We start from the raw sequence: 18,624 nt of genomic DNA, 5'->3' as shown, positions 1-18,624 counted from the left end.
ATCTTCTTGCTTTCATAGTCTCTAGTGAGAAGTCTGGCGTAATTCTGATAGATCTGTCTTTATATGTTACTTGACATTTTTTCCCTTATTGTTTTAAAAAAAACTTTCTTTCTTTTGTGTATTTGGTGTTTTGACTATTATGTGACAGGAGGAATTACTTTTCTGGTCCAATCTATTTGGAATTCTGTAGGTTTCTTGCATGTTTATGGGCATCTCTCTTTAGGTTATGGAAGTTTTCTTCTGAAAATTTTTTGAAGATATTTACTGACCCTTTAAGTTTGGAGTCTTCACTCTCTTCTATACCTTTTATCCTCAGGTTTGATCTTCTCATTGTGTCCTGGATTTCCTGGATGTTTTGTTCTAGGAGCCTTTTGAGTTTTACATTATCTTTGACAGTTGTATCAATGTTTACTATGGTATCTTCTGCCCATGAGATTCTCTCTTCTATTTCTTTCTTTTTTTTCATCTTTATTAAATTGGGTATTTCTTATTTACATTTCGATTGTTATTCCCTTTCCTGGTTTGCAGGCCAACATCCTCCTAACCCCTCTACGTCCCCTTCTCGATGGGTGTTCCCCTCCCCATCCTCCCCCCATCAGCGCCCTCCCTGCAACAATCATGTTCACTGGCAGTTTAGTCTTGGTAAGACCAAGGGCTTCCCCTTCCACTGGTGCTCTTACTAGGCTATTCATTGCTACCTATGAGGTCGGAGCCCAGGGTCAGTCCATGTATAGTCTTTGGGTAGTGGCTTAGTCCCTGGAAGCTCTGGTTGGTTGGCACTGTTGTTCATATGGGTCTCAAGCCCCTTCAAGCTCCTTTAGTCCTTTCTAAGATTCCTTCAGCAGGAGGTCCTGTTCTCAGTTCAGTGGTTTAATGATGGCATTCGCCTGTGTATTTGCTGTATTCTGGTTGTGTCTCTCAGGAGAGATCTACATCTGGTTCCTGTCAGCCTGCACTTCTTTGCTTTATCCATCTTATCTAGTTTGGTGGTTGTATATGTATGGGCCACATGTGGGGCAGGCTCTGAATGGGTGTTCCTTCTGCCTCTGTTCTAAACTTTGCCTCCCTATTCCCTCCCAAGGGTATTCTTGTTCCCCTTTTGAAGAAGGAGTGAAGCATTCACATTTTGGTCATCCTGTTTGAGTTTCATGTGTTCTGTGCATCTAGGGTAATTCGAGCATTTGGGCTAATATCCACTTATCAATGAGAGCATACCATGTGTGTTTTTCTGTGATTGGGTTACCTCACTCAGGATGATATTTTCCAGTTCCATCCATTTGCCTATGAATTTCATTATATTCTGTTGGTGATGCTTGCATGTGACTTCTCATCTCTTCCCTAGGTTTTCTATCTCCAGGGTTGTCTCCCTTTGTTCTTTCTTTATTGTTTCTATTTCCAGTTTTAAATCCTTTTTGAATGGACAAATGGACAAATGAATGGTTTTGTCCATTTCCTTCACCTGTTTGGTATTGTTCTCCTATAATTCTTTAAGGGATTTTTGTGTTTGTAGCATTTGCTATCCACTCTGTATTATGAGAAAGTTTAGGGATTAACTGAAATCCTGATTGTAACATTTCTGATGTGGAAACCAATTGGGATCACAGCTTTTTTGCAGCTGTTTTGAAGAAACAGCATTGCCGCAGTCTGAGGTAGGATCAGTCAGGATGATAGAATATATATGCCTCAGCATCTCAGCATCAAGGTGAATCCTGTCTAAAATGCTTTTCTCATTGTTTATCTACACATAAAATTTCAGAGATATTTTACACTTCTTTATTAACATCATTATGGAATGTGTGGTGTACACAATTCAGCTCAAGATTATTCTCTGCTCTCTGTTGGAGCATGTAACACACCTAGCTTTCTTAATTAGTTTTTGACTATATAGCAAAGTATAATATAAAATTCTATCTACGTGAATTGAAAGGATGAATTGATAAATCGTGAGGATTTTGTAGTCAAAGATTTATTGGCTATGCATTGTTGAGGTTTTGGCTAAAGACATTTTCCTTTCTCAGCAAGTGTCATAGTTGTTCGCATATGGAGAAAATCATGTTACTTGTCCTGTTTGGTCTTCTTGATTTCTTTATTCCCTCCTATAATCTGGAACTTCATTGTTTCTCCCTAACTCATTCCTGATTTTTATCAGTTTGTAAGAAATCCATAAGTTCTCTTTTCCTCTTTGCCAGTGTAATCTATATTTTTTTCCTTTCATCCTTTGGTTAGGGAATACTGAACATAAACAGGCTGATTCAATTCAGCAGTTTTTTCCTAATCTAATGTATTTTGGCAGTTGTATTTTTGTATTATTGACATAAAATCAATTTAACGTCAATAAAGCATTATTTAAACTATCTTTGGGTGATTCCATCTTTCTTCTTTGTTCTATGAGCATTTCCTTTAACATCCTGTTAGGTATCTTCATGATGTAGGATTGTAAACTATATCTGTAATAGGCTTTATGCCATAATGTCTACAAAAATTGTATTTTTTAATTTTTAAAATTGGATATTTTATTTATTTACATTTCAAATATTATCCCCTTTCCCAGCTCCTGTCCATAAACCCTTAACCTATCCCTCTTCTCCCTGCTTCTATAAGGGTGTTCCCCCACCCTCCCTTCCGCCCCTTCCCACCTCCCTGCCCTGATATTCTCCTATACTGGGGCTTCAAACCTTGGCAGGACCAAGGGTTTCTCCTCCTATTGATGCCCAATAGTGTCATCCACTGCTACGTATGGGGCTGGAACTATGGATCCCTCCATGTGTACTCTTTGGTTGGTGGTTTAGTTCCTGGGAGCTCTGGCAGGTCTGGTTGTTTGATATTGTTGTTCTTCCTATGGGGTTGCAAACCTCTTTAGCTCCTTCAGTTCTTCTTCTAAATCCTCCATTGGGGTTCTTGTGCTCAGTCTGACAGTTGGCTGTGAGCATCTTCCTCAATATTTGTTGGTTTCTGGCAGAAACTCTCAGGAGACAGCCATATCAGGTTCCTCTCAGCAAGCACTTCTTGGCATCTGCAATAGTATCTGGGTTTGGTATCTGTATGTAGGATGGAAAAATTGTTGTATTTTAAAGGATACACATGTTGAAGTATCATCAGTCTCAATCTGCAAAGGTATCTCCAAGATACTCATCATCTTTAATAGATATCTAATTTCAGAATCAGCCTTTTCAGAACTCAAGGCAGGATCTTTTTGGAATTTTGAACATGTATCAGTTGTATGGTGTATAAACACATGTACATATCATATTTCCCCTAACTCTATAAAATAAAGTGTATAATCTATTATGTGACAATTTTCTAAGGTAACATCATATATAATTTGTACTATTAACTCAATATATTCTATCTCTATGGGATGCCATTCCAACTTCTTTTTTTTTTTCAATTTTTAAACATTTATTTATTTCACATATATGAGTACACACACTGTAGCTGTGTTCAAATACATCAGAAGAGGGCATCAGATCTCATTACAGATGGTTGTGAGCCACCATGTGGTTGGTGGGAATTGAACTCAGGACCTCTGGAAGAGCAGTCAGTGCTCTAAACTGCTGAGCCATCTCTCTAGCCCCCTAAAACATTTTTTTAAAAAGATGTAAGCTAAACAATAGTGTACAAGCCTGTTTAGGCTTTTCTAATCTGTCATATAAGGAAAAGATTGAAATCAAGTGGGAAGGACAAAAATAAGAATCACTTGATTTTGGCTGGTGCTGGCACACACCTTTGAGCCCAGCACTAAGGAGGCAGAGGCAAGTGAGTCTGTGTGAGTTAGAGGTCAGACTGGTCTGCAGAGCAAGTCCCAGAACAGCCAAGGCTATACAGAAAGCCTGTCTAACCTTCCCCAAATCATTCAATACCCCTAGACTATAAATTCATACTCTGAAGCTTATGAGATTTATGTGGAAATCTGAGGTTATTTCTATAGAGTCAAGACAAGAAGAAAAGGCACACTTGCAGTTGGTGCCATCTTGGTTTGCTGCTGTACGTTAACACGGTTGTCATTTTGTAGGTCTTGTTTATGGAACTGTATTGTTGAGATTCCATTGTCAGAGCTTCTCTGTTCTATCTGGGATTCACTCTCTCTCAGCAGATGACCTGGTCCTCTGGATCTTTACAATCTCTCTGCCACCTTGTGCATAACATTCCCTGGAGTCCTAGACATATGGAGCTCTACTACAGATGTGCCAGTTGTGTCTGGACACCTCACAGTCATTTATTCTCTGAGTTTTGACAAGTAGTGTGACTCTGCAGTAGCTGTCAATGCTATGGAAAGTTTATCTGACAAAGTGTGAGAGCAACACATCTCTGAATATAAAATCACATAGTTAGCACCCAGTCAGTAATTAAATTGGTTTAGAAAAATGACAACATGTTCTCCTCTAGGGTCTATGACTTCATTAGCCATGAGTAGTTGGTGGATTTCACAGTATCAGGCATAAATTCCTTCCTGTTGATTGGGCTTTAAGTCAAATGAGACAGCTGTTGGTTATGCCAAATAGTACCACTATTAAACCACTGGGACTATCTTGCCAGGATGGTCATTCTCGTGGTTTAAAGGCTTTACAGCTGGGTTTGACCACTGATTGCCTTTCTCCCTTGGTGTCTTACAGAGTGCCTTCTGATACTATGAGAGCTAGTGCTAAGAGGGGAGGATTCCAAGACAGTTCCAGATCAATGACACAAAGTCTTGGGTCTGAAGTGTATGGTGTCTTCAGAAATAGGCTTTGATCTGCTTTAAGTTGGCAGTAGCAACCAAGGTTGATGGCGATCAACTGTATTACTTTGGAAGTCTTTTGGATCCCATAGATTTCCCATAGTTGGCACTGGGGTTTTTGTTAGATAGTATATGAGGTCTGTAGAGGAATATTATCACCCATTGTGGTGTAATTTCACTCTATCTATCGATCTATCTCTTTTTTTTCTTTTTCATTTTTTTTTATTTAGAGAATACTTTATTAGTTTTTGTAATCAAACCCACGTATATAAGACCTTACATATTTAATACAGTGTGTTACCCCTGTACAAATGGAAAAAACTTAAGTTCAACATTTCTAGACCAATATGGCTGTTAATTTCTGTACAGTGCCAACTCAACACAGTAAACGGGGATACTTTTTTCGAAAGTTGACAGCACAGGTAAAGTTTCAAAAAATTCAAATTATATATCTGTATATATATATTTATATTTATATAAAAAGACCAATAATAGCAGTGTGTTATGCATCAACAGCAGCAACAGCTTTTCCAGGTTCTGCAGTCATCTGAACAAAACTGTAGAGACATCCAGCACACTCCATTAAAAAAAAAAAAGTAAAAAAACAAAACCCGAGAAAACAGCACAGTTCTGTTACTCTTGTGGTACCTGGCACCATTTTTTTTAAATTAGCTTCTCAATCATCATCTGGAAAGAAAACATTCTGAGCAACATCATTAAAAACAGCTCTGATAAAGCACGGTCACTCCTACGTATCATAAAGCAGGTACAAGCTATTTTACATCCACAGAGGTATGATACAGTACTGTCCTACATCTATAATACTAGAGGATACAATTTAAAAGGCATTATTTGAGACTTGATTCTACTTTTCCAGCAGAGGGCCCAAAGGATGGTGTGACACAGCTTTGTAAAGAAACATACTCTAGACAGGATTTCCTTTCACTAGTGGCACACTTCTAAGGATTCATTCTCTCCATGAATGTCCGCTAAAACCGTTATTAAAAAAAATGAAATATCCCTAGAACAAAACCGTATAACCACCGGATTCACATGAAGATGACCTAGTGGAGACAAGCTGGACCTCACCTTACCAACAAGCTATCAAATCTGTTATGTTTAAACAGTGAGACCTCCAAGGAAGGAGATGCCAAGTAGTGCTTCAAAGCTTCGGACCACAATCAAACACAGCATCCTTTTCAACAGAAGCAGAAGCTCATCTGAATATGCTCATGGATGCTGACATCAACATTTAATCATCTCCTCACTCATCCAGGAAGAGGGGGAGATCAGTTACTACTGTACTTTAATGTGTTCAACCAAATCACCATATTACAAAAATAGCAAGCTGCCATAATAAAAAATAAGGCTCCTCTATCCAGCACCAGATAGCATCATTTTACTTTCAAGCCTAGAAATTGCACACTTGTATATAAACCAACCGAAGATGAGGATTGAGAGTTGATCTTGGTGGATTTTTCCTTTGATGAATATGAAGTGTCCTTCCTTATCTTTTTTGATGACTTTTAATTGAAAATTGATTTTATTTGATATTAGAATGGCTACTCCAGCTTGCTTCTTCTGACCATTTGCTTGGAAAGTTGTTTTCCAGCCTTTCACTCTGAGGTAGTGTCTGTCTTTGTCTCTGAGGTGTGTTTCCTGTAGGCAGCAGAATGCAGGGTCCTCATTGCGTATCCAGTTTGTTAATCTATGTCTTTTTATTGGGGAGTTGAGGCCATTGATATTGAGAGATATTAAGGAATAGTGATTATTGCTTCCTGTTATATTCATATTTGGATGTGAGGTTATGTTTGTGTGCTTTCATTCTCCTTGTTTTGTTGCCAAGATGATTAGTTTCTTGCTTCTTCTAGGGTATAGCTTGCCTCCTTATGTTGGGCTTTACCCTTTATTATCCTTTGTAGTGCTGGATTTGTAGAAAGATATTGTGTAAATTTGGTTTTGTCATGGAATATCTTGGTTTCTCCATCTATGTTAATTGAGAGTTTTGCAGGATACAGTAACCTGGGCTGGCATTTGTGTTCTCTTAGGGTCTGTATGACATCTGTCCAGGATCTTCTGGCCTTCATAGTTTCTGGCGAAAAGTCTGGTGTGATTCTGATAGGTCTGCCTTTATATGTTACTTGACCTTTTTCCCTTACTGCTTTTAATATTCTTTCTTTATTTTGTGCGTTTGGTGTTTTGACAATTATGTGACGGGAGGTGTTTCTTTTCTGGTCCAATCTATTTGGAGTTCTGTAGGCTTCTTGTATGCCTATGGGTATCTCTTTTTTTAGGTTAGGGAAGTTTTCTTCTATGATTTTGTTGAAGATATTTACTGGTCCTTTGAGCTGGGAGTCTTCACTCTCTTCTATACCTATTATCCTTAGGTTTGATCTTCTCATTGAGTCCTGGATTTCCTGTATGTTTTGGACCAGTAGCTTTTTCCGCTTTACATTATCTTTGACAGTTGAGTCAATGATTTCTATGGAATCTTCTGCTCCCGAGATTCTCTCTTCCATCTCTTGTATTCTGTTGGTGAAGCTTGTATCTACAGCTCCTTGTCTTTTCTTTTGATTTTCTATGTCCAGGGTTATTTCCATGTGTTCTTTCTTGATTGCTTCTATTTCCATTTTTAATTCCTTCAACTGTTTGATTGTGTTTTCCTGGAATTCTTTCAGGGATTTTTGCGATTCCTCTCTGTAGGCTTCTACTTGTTCTCTAAGGGAGTTCTTTATGTCTTTCTTGAAGTCCTCCAGCATCATGATCAAATATGATTTTGAAACTAGATCTTGCTTTTCTGGTGTGTTTGGATATTCAGTGTTTGCTTTGGTGGGAGAATTGGGCTCCGATGATGCCATGTAGTCTTGGTTTCTGTTGCTTGGGTTCCTGCGCTTGCCTCTCGCCATCAGATTATCTCTAGTGTTACTTTGTTTTGCTATTTCTGACCGTGGCTAGACTGTCCTATAAGCCTGTGTGTCAGGAGTGCTGTAGACCTGTTTTCCTGTTTTCTTTCAGCCAGTTATGGGGACAGAGTGTTCTGCTTTCGGGCGTGTAGTTTTTCCTCTCTACAGGTCTTCAGCTGTTCCTGTGGGCCTGTGTCTTGAGTTCACCAGGCAGGTTTCTTGCAGGGGAAAAGTTGGTCCTACCTGTGGTTCCAAGGCTCAAGTTTGCTCGTGGGGTACTGCCTAAGTCCTCTCCGCGGAGGCAGCAACCGGGAAGATCTGCGCCGCTCTTTCCGGGAGCCTCCGTGCACCAGGGTTCCAGATGGCGTTTGGTGTTTTCCTCTGGCGTCTGGATGTGCACAGAGTCCAGTCTCTTCTGGTTTCCCAGGCGTGTCTGCCTCTCTGAAGGTTTAGCTCTCCCTCCCACGGGATTTGGGTGCAGAGAACTGTTTATCCGGTCTGTTTCCTTCAGGTTCTGGCGGTGTCTCAGGCGCAGGGATCCTGCCGCTCCTGGGCCCTCCCCTACGGGAACCCAGAGGCCTTATACAGTTGCCTCTTGGGCCAGGGATGTGGGCAGGGGTGGGCAGTGTTGGTGGTCTCCTCCGCTCTGCAGCCTCAGGAGTGCCCACCTGATCAGGCGGTGAGGTCTCTCCCCATTCCAACTTCTTAAGACTTGGTAGAATTTTTTTTTCATCTGGAACTACATTTTTTGCTTTTGTGGGTTCCAGATTGAATTCATTTGAAGATTCTTTACTCTGATATAAGACTCCTCTAACTTCCGTTCTGTTGCCTGTATTCTGGCTATATATATTTCAGTCCCGTTCCTTTCTAAGTCTATTATATTCTGATATTTCTTTCTTTTTTTTTTTTTTTTGGTTCTTTTTTTCGGAGCTGGGTACCGAACCCAGGGCCTTGCGCTTCCTAGGCAAGCGCTCTACCACTGAGCTAAATCCCCCAACCCCCTATTCTGATATTTCTTAAAGAGGATATATAAAATTGTAATTATTGTTGAACATATAATTATCTTTGTGTTCATAGTTAAAACAAAATTTTGGGGTCCAAATGTTCTCTTCTATAGAGATTTCCATTTTTTAAATATGGAAAATATTTTCTTTTTAATCTCTTTAATTTTCTCCACTTCCTGAAATCTCCACTTACTTTTTCTTCCTCTTGCCTATTATCCTATTTTTCTTCCTCTTTTTTTCTTAGGAGACCTTATTATTTATGTATATTTATTTCTTTAATTTAATTTATTTTAACTAAGTGTAATTCTTGGCAAAATTTTTAAACTATGATAGGAAGAAAGAAAGTCTCTTTAAAAAATAATGTTGGAAGAACTGGAGACATACCTGAGAACATCCATAACTTGCTTTCTCTCTCTCTCTCTCTCTCTCTCTCTCTCTCTTTCTCTCTCTCTCTCTTTCATAGTCTGCATTAAAAACACATTCATAATGGACAAGAAACTATAGAAGAATATACCTTTTTCTCAGCACCTCATGTTTCCTTCTCCAAAATTGACCATATAATTGGTCAACAGCAGAGCTCAACAAATGGAAGAAGATTAAGATAATCCCATGCATCCTGTCAGATTGCCACAGATTAATTCTAGTCTTCTATAACAACAAAAACAAGAGAAAGGCCACATACACATGGAAGTTGAACAACACTCTACTCAATGATAACTTAACCAAGGAAGAAGTAAAGAAAGAAATTAAAGACTTTTTCAAATTTAATGAAAATGAAGGCACAACATACCCAAACTTATGGAACACAATGAAAACTGTGATAAGAGGAAAACTCATAGCGCTGAGTGCCTGTAAAAAGAAACTGGAGAGAGCACACATTAGCAGCTTGACAGCAAATGGAAAAGCTCTGCAGTACAAAGAAACAAATACACCCAAGACAAATAAAAGGCAGGAAATAATCAACTCACGGCTGAAATCAACCAAGTAGAAAGAAAAAGAACTATACAAAGAATCAACAAAACCAGGAGCTGGTTCTTTGAGAAAATCAACAAGATAAATAAACCATTAGCCAAAGTTACCAGAGGGCACAGAGTGGGTATACAAATTAACAAAATCGGACATGAAAAGGGAGACATAACAACAGTATCTGAGGAAATTAAAAATAACCATCAGAACCTACTACAAAAGCCTATGTTTCACAAAACTGGAAAATCTGAATGAAATGGACAATTTTCTAGATGGATACAAGGTAGCAAAGTTAAATCAGGATCAGATAAACTATCTAAACAACCTCATAACTCCTCAAGAAATAGAAGCATTTATTAAAAGTCTCCCAACCAAAAGAAGGCCAGGACCAGATGTGTTTAGTGCAGAATTTTATCAGACATTCATAGAAGACCTAATACCAATACTGTCCAAACTATTCCACAAAATAGAAACAGAAGGAACAATACCCAATTTCTTCTATAAAGCAACTGTTATGCTTATACTTATACCATACAAAGAAAGAGAACTTCAGACTATTTCTCTTATGAATATCAATGCAAATATACTAAATAAAATTGTCACAAACCAAATCCAAGAACACATCAAAATGATCATCCATCATGATCAAGTAGGCTTCATCTCAGGGATGCAGAAATGGTTCAAAATACGGAAATCCATTAATGTAATCCACTATATAGACAAAGTCAAGGTAATAAACCACATGATCTTCTCATTAGATGCTGAGAAAGCATTTGACAAAATTCAATATCGCTTCATTTTGAAAGTCTTGGAGAGATGAGGAATTCAAGGCCCATACCAAACCATAGTAAAAGCAATACACAACAAACCAGTAGCCAACATTAAACTAATCAGAGAGAAACTTGAAGCAGTCCTACTAAACTCAGGGACAAGACAAATTTGCCCACTCTCTCCCTGTGTATTCAATATAGTACTCGAAGTCCTAGTCAGAGCAATCAGACAACAAAAGGACATCAAAGTAATACAAATTGAAAAGGAAGAAGTCAAAATATCATTATCTGCAGATAATATGATAGTATGCTTAAGTGACTCCAAAAGTTCCACCAGAGAACTGCTAAGCCTGATAAACAAATTCAGCAAAGTGACTGGGTATAAAGTAACAAATCAGTAGCCTTCCTGTACTCAAAGGATAAACAGGCTGAGAATGAAATTAGAGAAATGACACCCTTCACAATAGTCTCAAATAATATAAAATACTTTGGTGTGACTCTAACCAAGCAAGTGAAAAGTCTGTATGGCAAGAACTTCATATCTCTAAAGAAAGAAATTGAGGAATTCAGCAAATGAAAGATCTCCCATGCTCATGGATTGGCAGGATTAATTTTGTAAAAATGGCCGTCTTCCTAAAAGTAATCTACAGATTCAGTGCAATTCCCTATCAAAATTACAACTCAACTCTTCATAGCTTTAGAAAGAGCAATATGCAAATTCATTTGGAATAACAAAAAACCCAGGAGAGATAAAACTATCCTCAACAAAAAGAGAACTTCTTGGGGAATCAACATCCCTGACCTCAACCTGTATTACAGAGCAATAGTCATAAAACTTGTATGGTATTGGTACAAAGATAGGCAGGTATATCAAGGGAATAGAACTGAAGACCCAGAAATGAACCCACACACCTATGGTTACTTGCCAAGCGTGCTAAAACCATCCAGTGGAAAAAAGGCAACATTTCTAACAAATGGTGCTAGTTCAACTGGAGGTCAGCATGTAGAAGAATGCAAATCTTATTCTTATTGCCCTATATAAAGCTTAAATCCAAGTGGTTCAAGGACTTCCACATAAAACTAGATACACTGAAACTAATAGAAGAGAAGGTGGGGAAGAACCTTGAATAAATAGACACTGTGGAAATTTTTCTAAGAAGAATACCCATGGCTAATGCTCTAAGATCAAGTATTGACTATTGGGACCTCATAAAACTGCAAAGCTTCTGTAAGGCAAAGGACACTATCATTAAGACAAAATGGCAACCAACAGATTGAGAAAAGGTCTTTAACAATCCTACATCTGACAGAGGGCAAATATCCAATATATACAAAGAACCCAAGAAGTTAGACTGCAAAGAGCCAAACAACCCAATTTAAAAATGGCGTGCAGAGCTAAACAAATAATTCTCAGTTGAGGAGTATTAAATGGCTAAGAAGTACCTAAAGAAATAGTCAACATCCTTAGTCATCAGGGAATTGCAAATCCAAACAACCCTGAAATTCTACCTCACACCAGTCAGAATGGCTAAGATAAAAAACCAGGTGACCACAGATGCTGGTGAGGATGTAGAGAAAGAAGAACACTCCTCCATTGTTGGTACAATTTCAAGCTGGTACAACCACTCTGGAAATCAATCTGGAGGTTCCTCAGACAATTGTACATATTACTACATGAGGACCCAGCTCTACCTCTCCTGGGCATTTACCCAAAAAATGCTCCAACATTCAACAAAGACACATGCTCTACTATTTTCATAGCAACCTTATTTATAATAACTAGAAGCTTGAAAGAACCCATATGTCCCTCAACAGAGGAATGGATATAGAAAGTGTGGTACATTTATACAATGGAGTACTACTCACCTATCAAAATAATGACTTCATGAAATTCATAGGCAAATGGATGGAACTAGAAAGATAGGGTGGATGGGAAGGGGAACACCCTCATAGAAGAAGGGGTGGGAGATGGGAAAGGGGGCTTATGTCTGGGAAATCTGGAAAGGGAATAATATTTGAAGTGTAAATAAAAAAATCCAATAAAAAAGAAAATATCATCCTGAATCTCAAAAAGCATATATGGTATGCTCTCTCTGATCAGTAGATATTAGCCCAAAAGCTTGGATTACCCAAGATGCAATCCACAGACCACATCAAGCTCAAGAAGAACAACGACTAAAGTTCAGTTGCTTCAATCCTTCTTAGACAGGGGAACAAAAATATTCATAGGAGGGGATATGGAGACAAAGTTGGAGCAGAGACTGAAGGAACAGCCATTCAGAGCTTGTTCCACCTGGGGATCCAGCCCATATACATAACATCACCAAACCCAGACAATATTGCTGATGCCATGAAGTGCATGCTGACAGGAGCTTGATACAGCTGTCCCCTGACAGGCCCTGTCAGAGCATGACAAATACAGAGTTGGAAGCTCACAGTCAACCATTGAACTGAGAACAGTGTCTTCATTGGAGGTGTTGAAGTAAGGATTGAAGGAGTTGAAGAGGTTTTCAACCCCACAAGAACAACAATAACCACCAACCAGACCTCCCAGGAACTAAACCACTACCCAAAGGGTATACATAGACAGACGCATGCCTCCAGCTGCACATGTACCAGAGGATGGCCTTGTTGGGCTCCAATGGGTGGGGAAACCCTTAGTCCTGACAAGGCTGTACTCCCCAGTGTAGGGGAATGTCAGGGGAAGGCGGGAAGGGGTATATTGTTGGATGGGGGAACATCCTCATAAAAAAGGAGGGAGGGAGAGAGGGTAGTGTTTTATGGATGGGAAAGTGGGAAAGGTGATAACATTAGAAATTAAATAAAAATAATCCAATAAAAAGATCAATAGTCAGAATATATAAAACTTGAATAGAGGGAAAATTCATAATCCATACAATAAGTGAGGAATGAATTAAACAGATACTTTGAAAGAGAAAAACAGCTTACAAAAGACATGAAAAGATATTCAACATTTTAGCCACTTGGAAAAACAAATCAAAACTACATTGAAGACTCCTCTCAATTTAGTTAAAATGGCTATCATTAGGGAAATGAAACAAAGTAATAAATTATGGAAAAGAGAAGGAAAATGAATTTTTTATCCACTATTAGAAAGTACATTGTTTTATCTGTTTGGCAATTGGGATATAATGGACCTATATCTCCATTTATTTTTAAAAGTTTGTTCTGAGATTAAGTTCCAGTAAATTTCCCAAGCTGGTCTTGAGCTCATGATTCTTCTGCTTATAGCACTCAAGAATCTGGGGATTACAGATACAACACTACATACTATGTAGATTTTGTCAGGTTACAGAAGTGGTGGTGGTGGTGGTGGTGATGATGATGACTACAATGTTGATTTAAATAGAGGTCCCATTTATAATGTATATACCCTAGGAAAAGTTAGTGCACTTTTGTTTTTGTCCTAACATTTCTATTTATTTGTAATATCATTATTGTTATACCATTCATGTGGCCCCCATGTTAATCTTTTTCTTAAAATTCCTGGTTCTTTAAAATATAGTGTTTTCCATGGTATGCACTCATTGATAAGTGGCTATTAGCCCAAATGCTTGAATTACCCTAGATGCCTAGAACAAATGAAACTCAAGATGGATGATCAAAATGTGAATGCTTCACTCCTTCTTTACAAGGGGAACAAGAATACCCTTGGCAGGGAATAGAGAGGCAAAGACTAAAACAGACACAGAAGGAACACCCATTCAGAGCCTGCCCCACATGTGGCCCATACATATACAGCCACCCAATTAGACAAGATGGATGAAGCAAAGAAGTGCAGGCCGACAGGAGCCGGATGTAGATCGCTCCTGAGAGACACAGCCAGAATACAGCAAACACAGAGGCGAATGCCAGCAGGAAACCACTGAACTGAGAATAGGACCCCCGTTGAAGGAATCAGAGAAAGAACTGGAAGAGCTTGAAGGGGCTCGAGACCCCGTATGTACAACAATGCCAAGCAACCAGAGCTTCCAGGGACTAAGCCACTACCTGAAGACTATACATGGAGTGACCCTGGACTCTGACCTCATAGGTAGCAATGAATATCCTAGTAAGAGCACCAGTGGAAGGGGAAGCCCTGGGTCCTGCTAATACTGAACCCCCAGTGAACTAGATTGTTGGCTGGAGGGCGGCAATGGGGGGAGGATGGGGAGGGGAACACCGATAAGAAAGGGGAGGGGGAGGGGGATGTTTGCCCGGAAACCGGGAAAGGGAATAACACTCGAAATGTAAATAAGAAATACTCAAGTTAATAATAATAAAAAAATAGTGTTTTCTTGTACAATATATCCTGATTACTCTTTCCTCTCCCTGTAACTTTCTGAGTTCCTCCTTCTTTGATTTCTGTCCCTCATTAGAAAGGGATGGAATTCTAAGCTATAACAACAAAACATAAAATATAATAAAATAAAACAAAAGCCATGACATTGAAGTTGGAAAAGCAAACCATCAAAGGAAAAACAGCACTAAGGGAAGGCTTGAGAATCAAATACCTACTCATTCACACACTCAGGAATCCCATAAAACAATAAACTGAAAGCTATAATATATACATAGAAGACCTGTGCAGATCTGTGAAGGATCTGGTGCAGATCTGTGTAGTCCCTATGATTGCTTCATCAATCTTTGAGAATTCATATCATCTTTACTCAGTTTATTTAGAGGGTCTTGCTCTCCTGGTACCCTCCATCCCTTCTGCCTCCCCAATTCTTTCTGCCTCCTCTTTCATGGGTTTTTCTAAGCTTTGTGGGGAAACATCCCATGTGGATACATGTGTTCCAAGGCCTCTGTCTCTCTGACTCTCTCTCTCTCTCTCTCTCTCTCTCTCTCTCTCTCTCTCTCTCTCTTCCTTCTTTCCTTCCCCTCCTCTCTTTCTGCATAATTACCTGGGTATGCATCTCTGTATTTGCTCCCATCTACAGCAGGAGGAAGTTTCTATGATGATGGCTGATAAGGTACTAGTCTGAGTATAGTACAATATCTTTATGAGTGATTTTATTATTACTTTTTATTGTCCAGTAGTATTGGTGTTAGCTTTGGTTTCTGGGATGTCTAGTCTCTGTTTCCTGACACAAACAGTGTTGGAAATAGGTTCCACTTCCTGGAGTGTGTCTTAAATAAAATCAGACACTATTTGGTCAAGTTTTGTGCCACCATTACCCTATCATAATTTGCAGACAGAAAAAGCATTGAATATCAAATGTTTCGTGGGTAAAATGGGGTATATGTTTCTGTTTTGTAGTCTGCCAAGTACCTCCCTATAGCAAAGACACTAGAACATGAGGATGAAGGTTCTATCTAGGCACCAACTTTAGCTCCCAGTGTTCAGCAATAGGGCCCTGCTGTGAGTTTATAGAGAACAGCCTATTGTATTGTCAATAGCCTACCTACATTGTTTGGGGGATATCCAGGCACTTTTTTTTTGAGGTTCTACTATTTTGCTTTTATTTTTTAAATTGGATATATTTCTTTATTTACACTTTAAATGTTATTCCCCTTCCCTGTTTCCTGTCCATAAGCCCTTTATTCCTTCCCCCTACCCCATAAGGTTGTCCCCCCCCCCCCCCGACATTCATTTTTGATCAAAAACTCTGTTGAATGAAACTCCATCTCAACATGGGGTGACAAGAGATGGCCAGATGGGAACTCTGTCTCTGCAGAGATTATTTTTAAATTAAGTTATTTATCTGTGACAATTTTACATATGTATATAATACATTCTTGTCATGCACATTTTTCCACCTTTTCTTATTGGTTTTGATTTATTTACATCTTAAAAAGGACATTTTTAAAGTTTTTAACAATACTGTTTTATAAATTATATTTTTGTCTTAGTATCAGGGTAATGTTGGTCTTTTAGAGTGATTTGAAGTATATTTCCCTATCTTAAATTTTCTATTAGAGTTTGATAGGAATAATGTGATTTACTCCTCAAAATTATTTTTTTGGCCTCCTGGCAGCAGGAACACCCAGCTCTGCCAGAGGCTTGCCAGCACCAGGGACACTTAGGCCAGCCAACATTTGGTACAACCAGGTAGGATTCTGCCCCAGGACCTTTGCCTGCCAGGTCCCCGTAGGCACATCCAGCATCAGGGAACTGCACCCTGTCCCCTGCATTCTATTTCCAGCACACAACTCTGCCTGCAGTTCCAGAGACATGATGGCAGCAGAAACATCTAGGATAGAGCCCTCCCACCAAATTTTCTGCTTGCCTGGTTCCCTTGGGCCACACACAGCAGACATTAGCTGTGCTTCTTGCCCTAGCTCTATTGTCCAGCCCACATTACTGGAGGCCTGCAGGCACCAAGAAGGGGCAGCCCTTTCTCCCCAATAACCTGCCTGCCAGGTTCCCCTGTGGTATGTCCAGAAATGATTAGCTGTGCCATGTCCACTAAGGTTCATTTCCTGGCCCATGACTCTGCTTACATTTTTAGAGGCCTTCCAGCATCTGTGAAAACCAAGTTGGACTTTCCTAGGCCCCTACCTGCTAGATCCCCTTAGGCACACCCAGCAGTAGGGAACTACTTTATTTTCAGGTTCATGATTCTGTCTGCATTCCTGGATACCTGCAGGCACCAAGGACTGCCAAATAAACCCCCCCCCCCATCCCCTGCCTGCCATGTCCCCTTAAGGCACATCCAGAAGCAATAAACTACAGTCATCACCCCTTTGCTCCATTTCCAGCCCACAACTCTGCCTGCATCCCTGGTGGACTGCCAGCATCAGAGACAACCAAATGGCTAAAGATCAGCATAAGAACACAATTAATATGAGCCAGGGCACAAACAGAACTCAGTTATCCTTACAACAGCTAAACCCTGGCTATGTAAACACAGCCAAAGCACAAGAAAATGACCTTAAATTCAATCTTATAAAGATGACATGAACCTTTAAAATAGAAAGGAATAAATTCCTTAAAGACATACAATCAAACAGGTGAAGGAAATGAATGAAACTGTTTAAGACCTGAAAATGGAAATAGAAACAATATAAAAAACATTAACTGAAGCATTTCTGGAGATGGAAAATTTAGAAAAGAGAACAGGAACTACAGAAGAAGGCATCACCAAAAGAATATATGAGACAGAAGAAAGAATCTCAGGTGTAGAAGATACAGTAGAAGTCAATACATTGACCAAAGAAAAATTAAATATAAAATGTTCTTGACACAAACCATGCAGGAATCAGAAATACTGTGAAAAGACCAAACCTAAGAATAATAGAAATAAGTGAAGGAAGGATTTCCAGCTCCAAGGCCAAGAAAGTATTTTTAACAAAATCATAAAAGACAAATTCCCCAACCTAAAGGAAAAGATCCCTATAAACATACAAGAAGTTTGCAGAATATCAAATAGAAAAGAAAGTCTGATGGCTATATTATAATCAAATCAATGAATGCACCGAACAACAACAAAAAATTAAAAGTTGCAAGGGAAAAATGCCAAGTAACATATATGCATACCCATCAGAATTACACAAGACTTCTCACAGACACTAAAACCTGGAGGCGCCTAGACAGATGTCTCGCAGCCTGTAAGAAACCAAAGATGCAACCTAGACTATTATACCCAGCAAAACTCTGGGCTGCTTGGGGAGGTGGGACCTGGGGAGTTGACCGTACTTACCCAACCCCACAATGCCACCAGGGCAGGTGTGGGCTGTCTCAAAGCACCAGGGCACCACTCTGGGGAAGGGGAAGTGCAATGTGAGGTACAGGACAGCTGGAGCTGGCTCAGGGGTCCGCAAGCCTGCAGGGGCTGGGGCCATGGAGTTCCCAGGCTCTTAGACACCTAGATGCTGCAAGAAGGCATTGGACCAGCAGGCTGTATCTAGCCCAGAAATCGTGTGTGTGTGTGTGTGTGTGTGTGTGTGTGTGTGTGTGTGTGTGTGTGTGTGTGTGTGTGTGTGTAGGGGGGCTCTGGCTGGTCCCACCGGGAGAGCCCTTAGCTTGACTGCATGCTTCAGCTTGGTAGCAGTCATGGCTGGTATCACAGTGAGGCCTTCTACGGGTGACTAGATGGTGGCGCTATAGGCAAAGGCCTTCTCCAAGGCTCCCTACAGTAGATTCTGATGAAAAAAAGGCAGAGGCAGTTCATGGTTTTAAGGCATTTATTGTTATGGCAGAAATCGGATGTGTAAAACCATACCACACTTCTCAGGATGACCCTGAAATTAAGCATCTTTTTCAGGGAGGAATGGCTGGGAAACAAAGCTTATTGGCTAAGCTTTCCAAGTCTCTAGGT

Source organism: Rattus norvegicus, chromosome 3 (genome assembly GCF_036323735.1).
Source record: "Rattus norvegicus strain BN/NHsdMcwi chromosome 3, GRCr8, whole genome shotgun sequence".
NCBI classification, from domain to species: Eukaryota; Metazoa; Chordata; class Mammalia; order Rodentia; family Muridae; genus Rattus; species Rattus norvegicus.
This window is presented reverse-complemented; position numbering follows the sequence as displayed.